The sequence below is a fragment of the Solanum lycopersicum genome, chromosome 4, assembly GCF_036512215.1.
Source record: "Solanum lycopersicum chromosome 4, SLM_r2.1".
In the NCBI taxonomy this organism is placed as follows: domain Eukaryota; kingdom Viridiplantae; phylum Streptophyta; class Magnoliopsida; order Solanales; family Solanaceae; genus Solanum; species Solanum lycopersicum.
The window spans coordinates 11,380,544-11,387,820 of record NC_090803.1 but is presented as its reverse complement, the minus strand read 5'-3'; positions in this window follow the sequence as shown (position 1 = coordinate 11,387,820).

Genomic DNA, 7,277 nt, shown 5'->3' with positions numbered 1-7,277 from the left:
GAATACATCTTAGCATGGAGCTTGTTAGGCTGAGTTTCTAGGCTGTGGAATTGGGATGTACGTCTTGTTCATCTTTCGTTTCTGGGTTTACGCGATGAAGAAGAACAAACAGGGGTCTTTTTTGGGGACTTTGGTATGGTATTCATGAGTATGGGCTGATGTATTGTTAGTTATTGTTGCATAGTAATGCTAGGAATTGGTTCATTTTAATTGGATGAAAAGAAATTTTATGGGCTTGAGGAATGTCAAATGAAGCTGAAGAAAGGCCCAAATTTTGTCTTATCACAAATGGGTTTAGGAATTTCATTAATAACTAAATAATAGAAATTAATATAAATTAATAAATGTGCTTCTTAATCATAACAAAATAAAATAATTATTTTAATTAGAATCTAATTAACCCAAAATATAAGTTATTATTTAAGATATTATTTTACTAAAATTATAATCTTTTTTAGATGTTTTTTTAATAATCATAAACTATATTAATTATATACACAATATATAAAATACATATACATTATATAAAAATTATAAAAAGTGACAAGTAATTAATATAAACTTGAAAAACATTTTGAATTTTATAGAACTAATTATTCTAAATCATTATGGAATTAAGAAGCTCAATGATTGATTTATATTGTGGATGGTAAAATTTGGGTTTCAACAATGTTTTGTTAGTCTTTTTTCTTTTTATGTTATTGATAAACCAAGTTAGCCGCCATAAAAGTTGTTCTTACTTTCCCTTGTGCGTATTCGCAAGCATGTTAACTTGAGTAAAAGTGTTTGTAATGTGTTGATTGTTTGAATACAATAATAATCCTTTTCAAAATAATTTAACCTACCGATAATAATAATATTCTTTCCTTTAGGATGATAAACTTGTTCACCTTAGTTTCCCATGGTTAAGGTTAGAGTTGGATTTTGACAAGAAATTTCTCATTTAATAATTATGTGGTAGTTTTGTTTTAGTAATGTGGTTACTGTTTGGTTAATGATTTCTCTTTTCCTGAGATTTAATATGCTCAAGCCTCCTTGGCTTGATAGTCGATATTCATAGGGTCTACATCTTGTTATGTTGAATTGGTGTGTTCTTTTTTATTTATTTTCATTATTATTTCATTTTTTAGCATGTGATTTCTTTTAGTATATGTATATGAACAGTTATTTGCTTTCATGCCATATGTATCCATGTGGATTATTTCATTTAGATTATATGTTATATTTATTTCATCTGGGTTGTTTTATAATTATTGTTGTTGTTTTTATTATTTATTATTATTTTGTCTAATCGGATGACGTATTAATTTCTCTTTCTTAATATCATGTAAAACTCCCCCTTTACTCTATTGTGGATTGTGTTGGCCTTTTCTCCCACCTAAATTTGAGCCAAGGACTCAATCCTTCCATCGTGTCAACCCAAAAATTTGCGTATAGGTCCGAAGTTTAAAGAATAGAAGATGATCGAAGAAGTTTAATTAGAAGGCCCCTTTTATTCATATTTTTCATTTGGTTATCTTTGGGTTTAAGCCCTTGTTGTATCGCTTATTATTTTTTCTATAATATTAGGACATGTATAATAGGCGTAAGTCCTAAAAATGAAATGTGTTGAAGAACTAAAAAGTCAAATGGGTTGAAAACACAAAAAAGGTGTGTCCAAATTTATGGTCAAGGCGTACAGGAAATCCGAATTTGGACCCAATTCTATTTCCCTCTATCTTGTTTTTTTTATTTACTTGTTTTATTTTTCATTTTTTTTTAAAGTTCGAAAACTCCAAATCACTGTAAAACGCCGTAATGTTTTTAAATACATAAAATTGGACCATGTTCGAATATGTTTAACATAATAAATTTTTTAATAAGACGTTCACTTAGATATGCTAAGAATTCATTTTTCAAACAATTTCAATAGATGTTACTTCGAAATATAAAAGTTGACATTTTAGCCAAATAGTTACTTGCCGGAACATCGCAAGTAGGTGGATTTATTAGGAGCTTAACACCTTCCTAAAATATAAATAGGAATCCCCGAACCCTTTTAATATTTTTCAATTGATTCTTGTCTTAAGTCTTTTGAAAACATAGTTTTCTTAATTTTTATTCAAAAATTAAATGGCGATTCTTTAAAAGGCCTCAAAAACTAAAAAAATAATATTTTTCTTTTTTTCGATAAAACAAGACATGCAATCCATCATTTTGAATTTTTGAAGAAAACTTTTAGTATACTTATTTTGAGAAATGAAAGTTTCTTCTTTGACTTGAGAAATTTCGATGCCCATAATAATAATTTAACAACAGAAGATCACTGATTTAATAATCTTGCATTATATCTTGCTTTAAAATTTGGATCATCTTTACATCATTTCCTGTAAAGAGTAGATCATCCACATCTAGACAAACAATGATCATGCTGCCATGTTCTCTTTCACATACAAAATGGCTTCACTTGTCTCTGGAAATTACTTTTTAGAAAGTATGTATCAATTTCATTGTACCATTCTCTTGGAACTTGCTTCATTCCCTAATGAGGTTTTTTAACCTCTACACCTTCTCTTCTCCTCTTTGAACAAAAAATACTTGAGGTTGCTCAACATAAATCTCTTCATCAAGTTTTCCATTCAGAAATAAAAATTTAACATCAACTTGAAATATCTTCCACTTCTTTTGTGCAGCAACAACAATTATACTTCTTGTTGTCTCAAGACCAGCAACTTGTAAGAAAGTATCATAAAATTCAATATCTGGCTTTTACGTGAAGCCTCTAGCAACCAACCTTGCTTTGCACTTTTGAATATCTCCCTCGTGATTGAGTTTTATTTTGTTAATCTGTTTGACTTACAATTTCTCTTTATTTGCGTATAGCCACAAGCTCCCAAGTATTATTTTTTTCAATCATCCGAATTTCTTCTTCTATGGCTTTCTTCCAAACATCATGCTTTATTGCTTCTTCATAATTTTCTGGCTCAACACCGGCAAAGTTACATCTTTGATAAATGTCACCCAACTTTTTTGTTCCTCTTGGAGGTAGTTCTTCATCATCTGAATCTCTCATTTCTCCCCCTTGAGAGACATCATCATCTTTCTCATCCTCTTCTCTATTTGAAGATTTGATAGAAGTATTCTCTATCTTTTTATCCTCCCAATTCCATGTTATTTTAATCAAAATTGACATCTCTACTAACAAGAATTTTGTTAGTTTTTACAATGAGAAGCCTATATACTTTTGTCACATCACTATAACAAAGAAAGATACATTTTTGAATTTTTTTATTCGATTTGTTCTTTTCAAGCAGGTACAATATACACTCGAAAATTATAAAATGACTTACCAAAATGTTTAATTCCACTCCAAGTTTCTACTTTTAGTAACTTTGTTGGACACCCGTTAAGGATGTGAATAACTGTATGCACTACTTCTGCCCAAAAAAATTTTGGTAGTCCTTTCTCATTCAACATAGTTCTGGCCATTTCAACAATTGGTTTCATTCTTCTTTCAGATACACCATTTTTTTTAGGAGTATATCCTATTGTAAGTTGTTTGTGATTGCCTTCATTTTTGCGATATTCTTCAAAATCACGACTTCTGTATTCACCTCCTCTACCACGTCGAACGATTTTGATGCTGCAACATTTTTTCTTCTCAACAAGGGCTTTAAGTTTCATGAATGTAGAAAATACTTCTAACTTTTCTTTCAAGAAATAATCTCAACAAATAAAACCAAGTCATTCTTGAGAAATCATCAATAAATATTAAAAAATACCTTTGACTTCCATAAGATGGAGTCTTCATTGGTACGCAAATGTCATTAGGAATTAGTTCCAAAGTACACTTGCTCTACAAGACACGTCTTTTGGAAAAGAATTACAATGTCGTTTTCCCATTATACAACTTTCACATGGATCCACCTCAGTATGTATTTAAGGAAGGTCTTGCACCATGTCCTTTTGTGCCAAAGCCATGAATCATCTACAATTTAATTTTTTAATGCATTATAATGAAATTGCAAACAGAAGTTTCTTTTTTGCATATTTACATCAACAATTACTTGATTTGACTCAATTGTATCATAAATATTGCAATAATTTTCTCTAAACACAAGAGAATGACCATTATCCATGGGTTGACTAACACTAAGAAAATTTTCTTCCATGTCAGGAACATAAAGAACATCATGAATTTTCTTACTACCTTTTAATGTTAATGGAAATAGTACCTTTACCTTTCGCATCTACTAAGTCTTCATTCCCCATTCTCACTTTTATAGTGATGCTATTATTAATTGAGAAAAGTCTTTTCCTCTCTAGACATGTGATTACTACAACAACTGTCAACATAACATTCGTTGCTTTTTGTTAAATCATCAAGTTTATAAGCAAAGGAAAGGTTTTCTTCCCTTTCTTCCTCCTATTTTTCACAAAATTTTTCTTGCTTCCGTTTTTTGTGCCAAACATACTTTTCAACGTGGCCAAACTTTTAACAAAAGTTACATTGGGGCTTGCCTTTGTGCCAATATTTTTCTGCATTATGATTAGTCTATTGTCAAAATTTACAAAAAAGATAAAAGTTTTTCTCACCTTTTTTTAAACCTTCTTGGAAGAAGCATCATGATCCTACTTCTTTTTTTTGCTTGTGATTCTTTTCTGTTGATTTTTTGAGAAATTTTTGTAATTCTCATTTTTTTAGACTGGAAATACGTCTCTTTAGGTTGATCTTCACGAAAAAATATTTGCTTCTCGTGTGCACGATATGATTCAACTAGCTCTTTGATGGAAAGCTTAGAAAAACATTTCGTCTCCTCAGTGAAAGCAACAATGTACTCATACTTTTCTGTGACATTAATTATAATCTGTTCAGAAACTTGTTGGTTAGAAATTGTATCACTATGATTTCTCATTTCATTAACAATATTCATGACTCTTGTGCAATATTCATCAATTATTTCAGATTTTGTCATCTTTAAATTTTGAAACTCTCTTTTAAGAGTTTGAAGATTTATTGTGCGTACCTTTTCATCACAACACACCTCAGTTTTCAGAGAATCTCAAGCTTCCTTTGAGGTTTCACAAGTACCAATTTTTTCAAAATATACTCTTGGGACACCCATTTGAATTTTGCTCAAGGTTTTTGCTTCTTGACAATGCTTAACTTCAAGATATTTCAGCTCTTCTGTTGTAATATGACCATCGTTGTCTGGCTCTTCAATGAAATTTTCAACAATAGTCCACAAACCTTCACCTTTTAAATGTTTCTCATTCTTATCTTCAAGTATTAAAAATCATTTCCATCAAAAAATGAAGTAAGAACAACTGAAGATTCAACACCTTCATTTGTTTTGGATGCAATATTTTTTTCTTCACGTAACCCTAGATTAAGAAGAAAAACCTGCTCTTAATACCAATTTGGAGGAAATATGGAAGGAAAATAGTTTCTTTAGAGAATGCTCAAGTTTATTATATTCTACTTAAGGCCACTTGAGATGATTACAATCATCAACTACATCATATTTATACTACTAAAAATAGAGAACAAAAAGTTTTGCACAAATAACTAAATACATGTAGCACAATTTACTATAAACATTTACTACGAAATTCTAAAGAGACTTCTTAAAAAACATAGGATAATTTCAGAAGACCAAACATTGATGCATTAATTCGAAGAGAGGTAGCTTCTCTTTTTATCATTTTGATAAGCAATGTTATGGTCTATTTGATTATTGAGAAGATGTACTTGAAACGTTTCACCTGCTCTTCTTTTTGAAAATGTATGTGTGTGACCATGATGAGGGTGTGAAGAACTTAGCATTTGTTCATCCAAACAAATAATTTTAGGTAGTTTCTTTTATTGGAATCTATAATTTCATGAAAATGTGATTCTTCCAAAAAATTCTCAATTTTTTTGAGAAACGTAGGACCTAATCAAATGTTTCTTTGTTTTGAAAGATATTACGCTCTTATGTACTCGAAAATATCACACATTTTTTACAAAGGAAGAGAATCAGTTAAAGAATGCATTTCTTATTTGTTATTGCTAAGGAGAATACATAACAAGAATGGTACTCAACTTTTAGATAAAAAATAGCTGGATAGATATAAAAAATTCCACTAAAATAACAATTGCAGAATTTACACAGATCTTTTTCCTATCTTATGGATAGAGAAACTATTTCTTATTAACCCTCGTGTTGATAAGATATTTACAATATTTAAACATAATAAAGACTATAAGAAAAATACGTTTTATACATGTATTAAGAAAATACACTTCAAGTCTTATAGGATTTATTATGAAGGAATGGTACAAGCCTTGCTTCCATAGTAAATAATAAAAGTTATAGTGTCATATATTTGAGTGCTTTAAATAAACAAAATAAAAACATATATTAACTTTAATTGAGAATCATTTTTTTTCTTATGGAATAAGATGTTGTGTTAATCAACCAAATCTATTCTTTTAACTCATTTTTCTTCTGGTGATTTTCAAAAAATAAGAATTAAGTTTGAATAGAGTCTACCTTGATTTTGTGTCTAAAAACAAAAAAAGGGTTATAGATAATTATATATGTAATATGAAGAGATGATATGTTTTTTTGTCTTTAGATATACTAGGTAATCTATCCGGGCTTCGTTCGATAATAAATGATATGGTTTCATAATTATATATTTAATATGAAGAGATGATATGTTTTTTTGTCTTTAGATATACTTGATAATCTATCTAGGCTTCGTGCGATTAAAAATGATATCGTCAAGCTTATATACTTTGATCAACTTAGCATATCTATATCATGCATGATCAGTACATTCAAGTATTGATGCATTTTCATGGTGTAGGCTTAGGCACTCAACATTAAGATCACACTTAAATATATTTATTCTCGATTAAACTTCAAAAACTTCAGTGTTGAGTCCTCATACATCGAGTTTAAGAGACATGCTTTCTAGCTTAGTCTTTATTTGTAGTACTCAACTTTGTTAGGTTAGATGGGGCAAGTCTCAACAACTCAATTCAATAAATACTTTTTAGACAAAGTAGTAGATTCAACTTGAGTTGTTAAGTGTTGTTTCAGTCATCACTAAACTCTTATTATTATATCATATCTATTCATACTAGTTAGATTCCGCCAGTACAAATATCCAGTGTTTTTTAGCTTCAACATATTACATATATTACTTAATCATTTTCAGTATGCTTTATATATGCAAGACTCAGAGTTAACTTGGGATGACTCATGATATTAGGAATCGTTTTACGTCTAGGGGGTATACCCAAGGCG